At 45.2% G+C, this 15320-nt stretch overlaps 1 protein-coding gene across 1 annotated transcript in view; it reads left to right on the top strand.

Annotated features, from left to right (window-relative positions):
• Positions 1-249: 249 nt before the first annotated feature.
• Positions 250-15320, top strand: part of BGN (biglycan) — a 73102-nt gene continuing 58031 nt past the window's right edge. The window contains exon 1 of the mRNA XM_088462926.1: positions 250-535. The gene's annotated coding sequence lies outside the window, so the exon portion shown is untranslated. The remainder of the gene's footprint in view (positions 536-15320) is intronic.

Here is a 15320-nt window from a genome sequence, read left to right on the forward strand (position 1 = left end):
CAAAAGCACAAACCTTATTATGACGTAACTCTGGAGCGGGATATGAAAACAGCCTGCCGCTCACAATAATCAAAGCAAAGCGCAGAAATCACTTTTATATTGTGGACTATAAAAGTCCTCAGGATATTATTCATCGCAGAGAAACATTCGGAAGGACGTAGAAAGGCAGATGAGGGTTATTTTATTGGCAAGTGCGATGATAAAAGCCACATTGGAACCCAAAGTAGTTTACATGTATTATATTTGAGAGGGGCGGAGGAGGTGAAGGCAATCCGAGCATTGAGTGCTTTGCTGTATGCAAGGAAATTGCATCCTTAAACCTCACACACAAAACTCTGCAGCAGACTTTCCTATTACAGTCAGTCAGACTAAGGGGGGCAGCAGTGTGGGTGCCTCCTTACACAGAAGAATTAGAAGTCAAGGAGAAAGAGGTTGAGAAACAATTCCTCTGGAAGGAACCGTCTCCTTGGAACTTAAAAAAATACATTTGAAGTGTTCGTCTGAAAAGAGACCTTTATTAGAAGCTAAAGAAGAGGTAAAGTGGAAACTTATTATCTTTAGGTTTAAGTGTATTAATGCCCGTGCTTTGTTCATGATATCATCAGGTAACGCTGTGATGTCCTTGGGTGGCCTAATACTGATATTTTTTCAATATATTATGTAAAAGGGCCTGGTCATTATTGTTAAAGGTCCATTCTCTGCATTCTCTTTCTATATGTGACAGCAAAGTCAATTCTGCACTATTTCCTATATCCAATGATCATCTAGGTTTTTTTTATCTAAGAGCTGTTAGAATATAAGTAGTGCTGTGAAGATGGAAATATATGAGAAAAGTTTTTGGAGAGCAGGAATTAGTTTTTAGTAACCATAATGAATGTTGTTTTCCCCTTTGGAATGCAGCGGAGTTTGGTACAGTAAATTCTTGTCTTAGCATAATTGCCAGTTTTACTGAATGGGCTGCAGGGATACTTGAAGTAACTTCTGAAGTGTATGAATGGGACAGCTGCAGTGCTCGGGATCAGCCGGTATAGATTCCAGCAACCGCTAGCAGAGAAGCCGCAGGATTTCTTCAGTGAGACTTGACATGTGCGGAGCTTTCTGCTGGGAAGGCAGATGTTGTACAAATACCCACATGACTCTGTGCCAGTTAGTCAGGTTAGGGCCATGCAGTTTATATACTGTAGTCAGCAATTCTGATGCAGTATTGGGATTCAGAGTCTAATCACAAGCACATGCTAAGATAGGAGGGTTTGCTAAGTGCAGATGAGAAATTTTCTTTTTCCTTTGTTGGAGGTGGTGTCTATGGAGACCCTTTAAATACTGTTTCTAAATTATTATTAGTATTAGTATTTTTTATTATTATTATTATTATTAATATTATTATGTCTCTAAATCTGCCTCTTTTCTAACTTTTTGACTCTTTAAGTTCCTTTCCGATATCATATCATTTATAATCGGTCACAACCCTCCCATCGATGCTTTCTGATTATTATTATTGTGCTATAATCAAATTATTATTTTAAAGCCATTTTATCAACCACAATCTCATGTAAGTAGAAGAAAGTAGTATGTGCATACCTCAAAGTAAGTCTAAAGTAGGGTTAGAAAAAATGTGCCTCTGCAGCTATTGTCACTGTCTGGCAGGGCATGCTGCCACCTGTAGTTCCACAACATCTAAAGAGCAGAACAAAAACTGTGATAGTATGCAATAATATGATGCAGAAAATGTCATTCTTTGGTCATCCAACGCAACACTAATATTGGATGTCATGGCAATAACTTGTAAAGCTAAAGACAAAAATGAGCCTTTATCTAGAAACTAAACTGCTCAAACACTAAAATGTATAGTAAAAGTCCCTAGCAAAGATCTCTCTCATATGTAATGTTAATCTGATGAGGGGGAGGGGAGTGACTTTAGCAAAGGCAAATTACTCTATGTATTGAGGAGGTTTAAGAGAATATTGATTAGGGCATCACTGTCACAGTTTAAAAGACCAGATTGGGTTCGGCACCAGCATGAGATGCCACTAACTGGGAGGTCTGTGTTACAGGAGCCACTGCCCCAATCAGTGAAAGCCTCATACCCTACATTGTTCATTTCAACCCTATAACCACAGCCCAAACCGCTGCCAGGAAACTGCTAACTGAGAAATTAAAAAGTGTGACAGTCTGAGAACACTTTCCAATCAATACCTTCTTCGTAACTCAATATTATATTCACTATCACTCAAGTTATTTCATTGCCTAGCCAAGATGCTGCTGCCTGAGACTTAAGCTTTAATACTGTGGGGGAGATTTATCAAAGCTTGGAGAAAGTTAAAGTGGATGGAGATAATGTACCAACCAATCAGGTACTACCTGACATTTTTCAAACACAGTCTTTAAAGTGTCAGTTACGCTGCATAAACCTCAGTACGATCTGTTCAATGAGCGACATCGCTGAACGATTTCCCTTCAACTTTCGGGTAGTGCAGGACAAACGTTATTGGGTGTACACACTGACAGATATCTATGATAGACATTGGGTGTACACACTGACAGATATCTATGATAGACATTGGGTGTACACACTGACAGATATCTATGATAGACATTGGGTGTACACACTGACAGATATCTATGATAGACATTGGGTGTACACACTGACAGATATCTATGATAGACATTGGGTGTACACACTGACAGATATCTATGATAGACATTGGGTGTACACACTGACAGATATCTATGATAGACATTGGGTGTACACACTGACAGATATCTATGATAGACATTGGGTGTACACACTGACAGATATCTATGATAGACATTGGGTGTACACACTGACAGATATCTATGATAGACATTGGGTGTACACACTGACAGATATCTATGATAGATAGCTCTCAGTGAAGTCATCCTGCCACATCTCTGAACAGGCAATTCTTGACGATATCGTCCAGGTTGGCCTGCATGTACGGACGACCATAGATATCGTTATCGTCCATGCGGGAACGCACATTGTTGGTCGTTTGTTGGTTGTTTGCTGCATAAAAATTAACGATTTATCGTTGAACGGTATCGTTATCGTTCATAGATGTCGTACCGTGTGTACGCACCTTTAGAAGCTGATTGGTTGGTATTTTGTCTACATCCACTTTATCTCTCTCCAAGCTTTGATAAATCTCCCCCAGAGACTTAGAACATAGAGGGAATTTAGGCAGAAGGCAAATTACAGTTATGTGGTGATAGCACCGGAGCAAGAGGTAAGCATTCTGTGTCTCCGGCCGCTGTGGGACTACAAGTTCCAGCTTACATTGCCAGACAGCAAAGATCGTTTACAAAGAAAAACTGGGCAAACAGCACAAATGCTAGTTTATGACATTATGCATCTATATCATACCCTCCGACATCTCAAATATAGAATCTGGTACAGGCGGCGTGGCTATAAATAAAGGGGCGTGGTAGATGATAAAGGGGGCAGGTATGTGATCATGCAGAAGCCCTAGCTCAACCTCACTGCTCTCTGTCCTTGTCTCGCGGGATGATGACGTCATCATCTCGCGAGACTTTAACTGGAGAAGCTCCCAAGGAACAGCTGAGACTGAGGGCTGACTAAGCATATAGACGACGGAGCCGCCTGTTACCCAGCAGCGCTGCGGGAGTCTATGTCCCCGCAGCGCTGCTATAGAATTCAGGAGATTGTACTACTCATCCGGTACAATCGGTACAGACCCTGTTTGCGGGTACAGACTATAAAAAAACGGTACTGTACTGGCCAAATCGGTATAGTAGGAGGGTCTGCTATATTTCCATAATTGCACCCACTTTGCATAGATTATTGCATCAAGACAGTGGGTGAGTGCTGGGGTGCAAAAGTTTTGCCTCCTGCAGGGAGAAGCTGTGCAGTTCCCGTGCTGAATGCGTGTCAGGAATTGGAAAACCAGATTTAATTCAGCTAACAGAACTTTGAAGTTCTGTTTCTCCCTTTTCTTATATAGGGTCATCCGCATACATGCCTACCCTCCCGGTTTTTGCGGGAAGCTCACGATTTTTCAGGTAACCCCCGCACCCCGGGAAGGGTAGGCACTTCTCCCGCATTCTGCCCACTTCCTAGTGAAGTGGGCAGAATGGGGAGAATATTAGCGGGGATCGGTGGTTCTGGGAGTTGGGTGCGGGGCCTAATAACGCGATTCTGCGAGAATCGTGTAATTTAGCTCCACCCCCTATTTTAATGATGCATAATAGCTGTGAATTCCCACGAGGGGGCAGGGCTTAATGACACAATCGGGCGGCCCCTCCCCCAACTCTGCCTACCCGCTTCTGCTGTACATCCCCGGCTTTCTCCCGGGGAGGAAGATTTAATAGTTGGCAAGTATGCATGTGACCCATCCCATATCGGGAAGTAGGACATAAACCTATGTATGCGTTATATGGTAAAATATTGGCAATATTAAATGTACTTACTTGTTACCATATTTTGCAGTCATTAATTAAATTATAGAGATGAGTGGTAGAGCATCTTCTCTAACCACTGCCACCTCTCAAAATAGATATGCAGGACCCATCAAGTGTAGGTGGCATATGGCTATGAAACTACAAGTCCCAGCAAGTCCTGCCAGTTAGTGGATTGCAGGACATCCTACTTTATAGTATAGCTTTGCACACATAGTAATGGATAACAGAACATTCCACAGGTGTTATCCTGGGAAGAGTAGACAGATGTCAGACAAGCACTTAGTTATAATAAGTACAGATGTCACGGTACAACTGATAGGGGAACGGAATAGTGTTTCCAGTCATACATCATTTGCTGAGGTTATACATAGGGCACATGTGAGTTTTATCTGTAATGTGTTCAGAAAATACTTTTTTTGACTTGATGGGACAGAGGGCCTGATTCAGACCCGCTCGCAAGCGGGTCGATGGTGCCCTAGTGCGCATGCGCACGACGGAGGGAGCTCCATCGTGCGCATGCGCGAGACCCGCATAGCAACGGCCAAGCCGTCGCTATGGGTCTCGCACCAAAGGGGGCGTGCTGTCGATGGTGAGTGACAGCACGCCCCCTTTGGTGGGCGTGCCGGGGGTGTTGCTGCCCAGACGGAGGCGTTCCCATGGGAACGCCTACTGTCTGGGGCCGGCCCCACTGACATCACTAGTGATGTCAGTGGGAGTGCTTTTGGCTCTGATAGAGCCAAAAGCACTGCTGGGCTTGCGCCAGCGAGACCCTACCGCAGGGTCTCGTCGCAAGCTCGATGGTCGCGATGGTCTTGACCATCGCGACCATCTTTTTGGCCGCTAGCATAAGCTATGGGTGGTCACCCACAGCTATGCGAGCGGCCGGGAGGCCGCTCCAATTTTAGGTAGGAGGGCCCTGATTCAGAGCGAGCGCTCTGGTCAGAGAGTCCGGCTCTGAATCAGGCCCAGAAACTGCAATGTTTGTATGTGAAACGCAAAATGCTGATGTTCTTACGTCCCATGGTAATCAGTACAAATACAGCGTCTCACTGTCTGCGCCAGAGTGCACTCAAAAGTGGGCGTGGTCCCCCGGGGGGTATATCTAGCTCTTACAAAGTACTAGGCCGACCTCCACACCCACCATCCTTAAAAAAACAAGCGTATCTAGACATAATATAGTTATGCACAGGTGGACGAGGATGGAACAGACAATATAATGGGAAGCTAATGGCTTGAAAACTCATATTGTTCTTGTCATTATGGTAAACTTTTTTAAAAAATACATATTTGTACTTAATATCTACAAAGATTGTTGCCAACTACGAATCTGGCAGATGCTTTAATAGGTGGAGTAAAGTTGTAGACTAAACAAAGCAGCATATGGAAAATACAGTAGTACGGATCCATTTATGAAGCTTAGGAAGCTAAAGGAAAGGAGCTACAATACAATACAGTACCTATTACTTTTTACTTTTCAAGCCTGCAGATGTATCATTAAAAATATAGAATTTTTTATATATATATATATATATATATATATATATATATATATATATATACTTTACAGTATTTACATTATATGATGCAGAGAGGAGACAGAAGACTCTTTTTTGGGGCACTCTTACAGTTAAATTGAAATATGGATAGGCCATGACTTGGCTGGAATATTGATTTCAAATATGGAATGTGTTATTGCACAGATTAGGTGATACATTAACAGGACCTATCATTAGTCTGACAAGATCTTTTTAGGTATTTTAAAGTGAGAGCTATTAATAAAAGAAAAAACATTTTCACCCACTCGCGCCATTTTCCCAGGAGAGGGCATATTGCTGAGTGCTGGGCTGCTCTGGCTCAAGATATTAAAATCCTCTTCTCAGCACCTCATGTTGTGGACGCACTCTATTATTATGGAGACGCACCCACGGGGCGTGGTCATGCCACATTATGATGTGGACACACCCAATTGTTGTGTAGACACAGCCTGTGGGTGTGGTCATGCCCCATTATGATGAGGATATGCAGGGCCATAACTAGGGTTGCGAGACCATTGCTGCTGCACAGGGCTCAGGGCCCTGGGGGCGGCACAGTCAATACCCTGCAGCCAGTGGCGTAGCAAGACTACAGAGCGTCCCGTCCCTTACGCGCATAACGTTATGATGTGATGCAGAGTTGGCATGGTTGTCTGCACCAGGAAGAGCCACACTGGCCAAAGGGTCCTGAAGAAGCTCCAAGAGGCTGCACAGACTGCAGAGTCAGTGGCGGAACTCCCGGAGACAATGGAGTCATTTACCGCCGGGCGCCAGCCCTGAAGTGGGCACCCGCCTCCATTGTTACCTGGCCGTTCATAAGGGGGCACTACATAAGGGGGCATTGTATAAGGGGCACTACTGAGGGCACTGTATAAGGGGCACTACTGGAGACACTGCTTAGGGGGACCACTACTGGGAGCACTATATGGGGCACTACTGGGGCACTGCATAAGGGGCACTATTGGGGGCACTATATAAGAGGCACTACTGGGGCACTGTATAAGGGGCACTACTGGGGGCACTGCATAGGGGACCACTACTGGGGAGACTACATAAGGGGGCACTGTATATTAGGCACTACTGTGAGCACTGTATGAGAGGAACTGCATAGGGAGACCACTACGGGGGACCACGCGGGAGAGCAGCCAGAGCCAGCCCAGCAGGCGGCGGGGGGGGCAGCTGGGGCTGGCATAGGTGCTGGGGGGGTGGTAAATGTAAAATTTTTGGGGGGGCACCAACATTTTTCTTGCCTCCGGGCAACTGGGATGAAGTTATGCCACTGTGCTGAGTGCCTGTCCGGAGCATTCAAAGGACGCTTTGGGCGGCACTGTAGCAGCGATACTGGTTGCAGGATGCCGTTCAAGGCACCCTGATAGCTAGAAGCAAGGGTCATAGGTCAGCAACGGTGCAGCCCACAGAGCCCTGCGCTGCGCATTGGTTGCACACCTTTATATCTGGCCCTGCCCACGGCACCTGCATGTGGTTTTCATAGTGTCTGGAATGGCACTCTGCAGCCAATAGCCCTACTGCAACATCCCTAGGACTCTCTGGGAGATGGCAGTCCCGCCCCCTAGGTGTGACGTAACGGGTTTAGGGAGTGGGACGGGCACAGGGCACACTGCTGCCGTTGCAGCGCTATGGACATGACCTTATTGTTATGCTGACACACTCTGGGGCGTTAATTATTACCATTAGAATGTGGACACCCCATTGTTATGTAGACAAACACTGGGAGTTTTTTCATGCCCCATTTTGTTGTGGACACATCCCATTATTAAGGAGAGAATTCCACAGGGCAAGATCATGCCACATCATGATGTGGGCATGCCCCTATTGTTATGTAGACATAAACTGGGGCATGGCCATGCAAAGTTATGGTGTGGACACGTCTCCATTGTTATGTAGACACACCATCGTTATGACACATTACAATGTATGCATGCCGCCACTGTTTAGTACACGCCCTCGGGGTGTGGTTATGCCACCTATCCCGATTCACGGATCATAGATGTGGCAGCTATGCTTTATCCATATTTGCCTACTCTCTCGTAACAGCTAGGAGGCTCCCAAAAATTGTGTGACACTCCCGGCTGCCTGGAAGATAGGGTAAGTTCCCCGGAGCCGGAAGCCATTCACCTGCACCCCCCACCACCCAAACCCCTCCCACCCAGCAGCCGCCCACTTACCACCCCCGCTTGACAACACCTATGATCTCAGCACTGTATAATGATGATACAATCGCACCACCACCACGGCCCACGCTGCCCACCTATGCAGCTGCCAGACCCCCTGCTGTGCCAACCACTTCACAGAACTACAATCCATGTAGCATTGTGTATAATAATAATTACATGCTAATAGCAAGCTTTGTATACATGGAAATAAGTATGCAGTCAACATTCACCTGCACCCCCCACCACCCAAACCCCTCCCACCCAGCAGCCGCCCACTTACCACCCCCGCTTGACAACACCTATGATCTCAGCACTGTATAATGATGATACAATCGCACCACCACCACGGCCCACGCTGCCCACCTATGCAGCTGCCACACCCCCTGCTGTGCCAACCCCCTCACAGAACTACAATCCATGTAGCATTGTGTATAATAATAATTACATGCTAATAGCAAGCTTTGTATACATGGAAATAAGTATGCAGTCAACAATTATTATCTATATGTCAATATGTCACAAAAGAATCGTCTTTATGGGAATAGGAATAAACTGGACTTGTCACCTACACATCATATACTCATGATCATGTACTGTATGAAGAGCTAATTGGCCTCCGAACGATGTTCGCACATCTGCGCATGCATATGGGTTGTAATGCGCATGCGCCAACCAGTCAGTGCGGTCGAAAATCGTGTGCTCGCAAAATAGCGAGTGCCTGCTAATTTGAGTGACAGGATGAGGCGTTTGTGGGTGGTAACAGGGGAAGGTGCTTGAAAACGGGGAGTGGAGATCCGAACGCAGGCGTGCCAAATGGTCAAAACGGGCGTTTTATGGGTGTGCATAATTAACAAAGCAGCGTCATTGACCATGTCACTTGGTTGTCTTTTAGCCTGAACTGCTCGCATGATTGCGGTAGGAAAATGCTACCACAAGAATAGCGAGCAGTTCAGACGCCTTTCGATGTACTCGATTAATCTAATAAATAGCGGAGATGACGTATGATGCGAGCGGCCAAGGGGCGCCTTTACAAAATAGCGAGCGCATGTTTCGAACGCTCGCTCAGACATAGAGGCGTCAACAGACCGCAAAGAGCGAGCGCTCAATTTAAATATCCGGCCCCTTTTTCTGAACGAGCGTCCGCAAATAGCGTCCGGCTCTGAATCAGGCCCTCAGTTTTGATCTGTTCACCTTGATTTTTACAAGTGCATCTGTATTTCCAGCACATACTGTAGAGTAGGAGGAAGATGGTGGCGTTTCCAGAGCAGATATCTAGTTTAGAGCGGTGACAGAAGTTTACAGCGGTGCAAAACAAGATTTCATTTTATAGAGTACCAGATAAAGGGATGAAAACTGAGAATATTTAGGGGCATTATTATTATTATCATATACCATGAGGCTACATTCTCACAAATATTTGTTCAGCCCATAAAATATCTGCTTCTATGTGCTCAGAGCTCTTGTGCCCTCTATGGCCATAATGTAATAGGGTCCAATTTGCTGGTCCCAGTGCCATTCTGAAGAAATAGCTGCCAGATTTATAGTGGCAATTACTTTTACGGCAAAACCAGGTTGTTTATGCCCAGTGTCGTGGCAATGGGGGTGCGGGCCGCATCGTGTGTCACTCTCGGAAGGGGTGACACCAAAATGGCGGTTCCTCCTCAGTGACAGGAGCCGGGTGATGCATTCTCCTGCAGCACTCGACTCCTGTCACAGAGGAGGAGCCAAAAGTGCAAGAAACCCCTGACGGAACTAGACAGTCGGGAAGCCGGCCGTCGGCATTTCGCCCGTTGGCTTCCTGACTGCGTCCCCATAGAGGCTGCCATTTAAACACAATAAACAGAACACACATAAGCTGTAGGGGATATGTATTTCCAGCTGCACTGTATATTGTAATAAATGCTAATTTCTTGACTATTTCGTTTCCCTCCCAGAGGTGATAACTCATTGTCCGTACTACCCAGGAAGTGATAATTGCCATGAAATATGTGCAAGGTAAACCCTAGAAAAGCTTGTTGCAGTATGTTGTTGGAATGTGTCAAACTGTAAATACCGATATCGTTACATACTGTGCATTCAATCTTTCTGGCTCCATATGTCCTTTTAAGGCTTGTAATATAAAACTGAGCATGACTTCCTATCTCTTGACGAAAAAAGAGGTATTTGGTTGTTATGGACAGAAAAAAGAAAAATTATTTATCCTTCCGGTATGTAAACATTTATTTTTTTTGTGGTATCACAAAAGTCTTTAAAACAACCCGCATCTAAAATGTTGCACCAAAAATGGCCCCCGTCTAGCTCCAAACTATTCCTTATGGACGTGTTTCCTATCAGCAGCCAAATGATTGATCAGTCTGGAAACAGGCTCCTGCTTTCCCCACATATGACTCATGGCTAAAGAATGCAGGAACTAGTGAGCTTCAACACATAAAAATGTACCATACTGTGGGGGAGATTTATCAAACCTTCGAAAGGGGACATGAGAAAGGTGTTGCCCATTCTAGCCAGTCACATTCTCACTATCATTTCTCTAGTACATTCTATAAAATGATAGCTGGATCTTAATTGGTTGCTATAAGCAACAGCTCTATTTGTAGGTTTTTATACATCTACTCCTCTATAACAGCAGCGTTGCAACTGGAATTAAAACTACATCCATTTGTGGACTACACCATTCCCTATCATGTGGACATATCTCCCAACTATGGAAATTGGTCAGGGGTGTGGTCACATGTTGGTAGAGGTGTGGCCACACCCCCAGGGCAGTGCCAATTAGGCAGCTTCTTATCCCCCTCCACTCCAACCAACCAGTGATTGCTATTAAACATCAGTATGATTATTGAGACATTTATCTTTTGCCATTTGTGTGCAACAGCCTATATAGGAGTTGCTGCGTGAATTTATTTAATCAGATGCCGATACACACAAATGTTTATGTGCTTTTGTTTTTATTAATGTATTTTTTTATTTCATGAAGTGTTTTTAGATTTAAGGTGCATACACACGTAACGATTTTCTCAACGATTTAACTATAACGACATCGTTATCGTTGAATTGTTGAAAACATTGTTCAGTTTCTGAGTTATAACGATGAACGATTATCGGTCATGCGCGTTCCCGTTTGTAGTTCATTCTGACTGACCAACTGAACGATTTTCATTAAGGGAAGTTACAAAAATCGTTTGTAGTTCAAAAAATCGTTCATAATGGTGCATACACACGGTCAGATTTTTCTTCAGATCTTAAAAAATCGTTCAATCGTTCATATCTGAAGGAAAATCTGACATATCTCTCAGATGAACGATTTGAACGATGCGCGTTCCCGATGGTCAGATAACGATATCTGACATCTGATGTGTTTGCAGTCAGATTTGGACGATTCCATTCATTTTAATGCAGTGAAAAATCGTTCAAATCTTTGGTAAAATCGTTCAAATCGTTCATCTGACAAATCTGACCGTGTGTATGCTCCATTACACTTTAAAAAATCTGAGAGATAATCTGACAGAAAATCGTTGGTAACAAAATCGTTGTGTGTGTATGCAGCTTTAGTATTGGAATAAATAGTTTACAGTTTTATTCAGACTTGATTCATAGTTGCATACTCTCCCGCAACGGCCAGGGCGGCTACCAAAAATCGGCCACCTGGAAAAGCGGGCAAGTATCCCGGAGCCGGCATACACCTGTCCCCAGCCGCCTACTTACCTGGGGCTGGATGCATCAATGAGAAAAATGCGGTCAAACACTGAAAATCCGGGTTTGACCCCTTTCTCATATGCACCAAGTGCATGCGCAGAAGGACGCCAGAGGGGCTTCTGGGTCATAGACCTGGAAGCCCCTCCACTGCAAAGGGCCGCTTTTAGCGACAGAGCGGTCCTTTGCAGGGATCGTCATGCATATCGGCTTTACTAATGCCGGCATGCATGCAATGACCGGCGGAATGCATAGTGAGTGCGATGTGTCATGCATCCCGCCCCTGGTGAAGTAGGCAGTCCAGGCGTCAGATGACGCGATTCGCATCATATCTCGTCATCGCATCCATGTCCCCGCTATACAATGATGGAAATCTGTGCATTGTATAGTGCCCCCAGCCAGAAAGTCAGAAACTATGCTTGATTACATTTCTCAGCAAGTGTGGCCAAAAGTCCATTTTTTTTGTTTCTGTTGTGGGTTTGGCAATTACCCCTTCTATTTTGGCTGCACCTGCTGGATACTATTTAAGGAAATAACACGACTCCTTTCAAGCGCTTAAGTTGCATACACACACAACGATTTTTTGAACGATTATCATTAAACGATATCGTTTAACAATAATCGTTTGAAAAAATCATTCACTTTCTGAGTCAAACAATGAACGATTATCGTTCATGCGCGTTCACGTTTGTAGTTTGTCGTTCAGTCAGACTTGTCAACTCAACGATTTTCATTAAGGGAATATGAAAAAATCGTTTGTAGTTCAAATAAATAATTTATTACACTTTAAAAAATCTGACAGATAATCTGACAGAAATCGTTCATAAAATCGTTCATAAAATCGTTGGTAACAAAATCGTTGTGTGTGTATGCAGCTTTAGATTTTCCCTGTCTAGGTGTACAGCGAGTTACAAATATTCTTCAGAGAGAATATGCAAAGTTGTAAACATCACATTGAAGTACAACCTTCTAACACTCTTTTTTCATTAAAAATAAACTTAACATAATATGCTGCTTGGTTAGTCTTATTAGCTCAGAGATGAAATGTCTTTCTCTGCTGTAGTGCAACAAAGAGGCACAAGGCATCATAAAATACTTGCCATATCATCCCTTTAATTTGGGACACATATGAATTACACAGGTTCTGTGGCTGCCTAATTTCAAGTCTCCATTTCACCTGGTTTTAATCAGCCACCGAACCTGTGTAATTCACATGTCCCAAATTAAAGGGATGATTTGGCAAGCCTACAAATATACGACAAAACGACCAGCTCTTGGATGGCATAAAACTAAAGTGGCCCAGATATCTACCGACAGGTTGCCCGATCCACCGACTGGAAACGACATTAATGATCGCCGACCCATTGGTTGGGTTTGGTGAAATTCCACATGTTAAAAGTCCCCAATTTGCTAATCACGATCATGTTTTCATCATGATCGGCAAATCTGAGAAATACAACATGTTGGATTTCACCGATGCGCCGACTTCGGCATCTGGAGATCGGCAAATTGCCCCAATCAGTCCTTAGTGTATGGTGGCCTTTAAAGCGGCAATCATTTTAAAGGCAAAACCAAGCTGGTCAGCTAACAACTTAAGGACCTTCCCAATGTTACGACATATATATATATATATATATATATATAGTCAGTACCTGTTGGAAGATCCACCTGCCTACACCCCTCCACCCATGGCTGTTCACACCATCCCTGTGTAGCTTTATCTACAGCAGGGCCAGTGCTAGGGTGTTCGGAGCCCCCCTCCAAATTATAAATTTGCGCCCTGGCTTGCAGTTTTTTATAAAGAGACAGCACACCATAGTCGCACTTCGCAAAAATGTGCTCTGACAAGAAAAGGGCATGGTCGTGCCATTATACCCCCGATTCCACACAGCAGCAAAATCTTATTCACATTACACCACATAGTAGTGTCCCTTATTCATGTTACGACAAACAGTAGTGCCTCTTATACATAATGCCCACAGTAGTAGTGCCCCTTATACAATGCCCATAGCAGTAGTGCCCCTTACATATAATGCACACAGTAATAGTGCCCCTTACACGCAATGCCCACTGTAGTAGTGCCCCTTATACAGTGCCCCAGTAGTGGTCCCCTTATGCAGTGCGCCCAGTAGTGCCCCTTATATAGTGCCTCCAGTAGTGCCCCTTATACAGAGCCCCTAGTAGTGGTTCCCCCTATGCAGAGCTCCCAGTAGTGCCCCTTATACAGTGCCCCAGTAATGGTTCCCCTTATGTAATGCCCTTATACAGTGCCCCCAGTAGTGGTCCCCCCATTGCAGTGCCCCAAGTAGTGCCCCTTATACAATGCCCCCAGTAGTGGTCCACCTATGCAGTTCCCCCAGTAGTTGTCCCCCTATGCAGTGCCCCTAGTAGTTCCCCTTATATAGTGCCCCCAGTAGTGCCCCTTATACAGTGCCCCTAGTAGTTGTCCCCCCCTATGCAGTGCTCCTATGGGGATGTAGTCAGGAAGCCGACGGTCTAAATCCCGACCGCCGGCTTCCCGACTTTCTAATCCCGGCGTGGTACTAATGACAGGAGTCGAAATCTTGACGCCTGTCATTAGACCTACGCCGGTAGCCCGATACTTGGCATACCAATCGAAGGTAAGCCGAGCGCGGACAGCCGCGTGGTAGGAGGGTTAGGTTAGGGGGCTCCCGGGGGGGACTTAGGGTTAGGCACCCCCCCGGAGGTTAGGGTTAGGCTAGGGGAAGGGGGGTTAGGGTTAGGCACTCCCGGGGGGGAGGTTAGGGTTAGGCACCCCCCCCGGAGGTTAGGGTTAGGCTAGGGGAAGGGGGGTTAGGGTTAGGCACCCCCGGGGGGGAGGTTAGGGTTAGGCATCCCCCCAGGAGACTTAGGGTTAGGCTGCAGGGAAGGGGGGGTTAGGTTTAGGCACTTGGGGAGAGGATAGGGTTAGGCACCCCTAAGGGAGGGTTAGGGTTAGGGGGTAGAATACATAGACAAATGCAGGGGAGGTTTCCGTCTGCCTGGAAACCCCCCTCCCCAGCCCACACCATGACCACAATAGAAATAGTAAGGTAAATTTACTAGTGCTGCATGTTCTTCACAGTATCACAAATGAAATAATTAGCACCACCTGTGGATCTTTTAACATGTATCAGTCAGTAATAAATAACCTGTGCACCATCTAGAAGATCTGGAAAACATGCACTGTTAGGGATGTGCTGCTATAGAGCCCAATATGTACTTTTATGTCCAGGGCAATGCTTGATTATTCTGCTGCTCCCCCAGACTCCCGGACTTGCTCTAATGCTCTGGAATGGTGCCTAAATCTACATCTACATCTGCTCAGGCAGGATGGCCCTACTGCCGCATTTAATGGCTTACTGTGATTGCTGGTCCTCTATATGTTGGAATTATGACACACAATACACTTTGTATGACGCATATTAGAGCTGGTTAAATGCTAATTCTACCCTCTTCATGGACTGGCCACACTCACTCTAAA

Source organism: Taudactylus pleione, unplaced genomic scaffold (assembly GCF_031769625.1).
Source record: "Taudactylus pleione unplaced genomic scaffold, aTauple2 ptg001288l, whole genome shotgun sequence".
Lineage (NCBI taxonomy): Eukaryota > Metazoa > Chordata > Amphibia > Anura > Myobatrachidae > Taudactylus > Taudactylus pleione.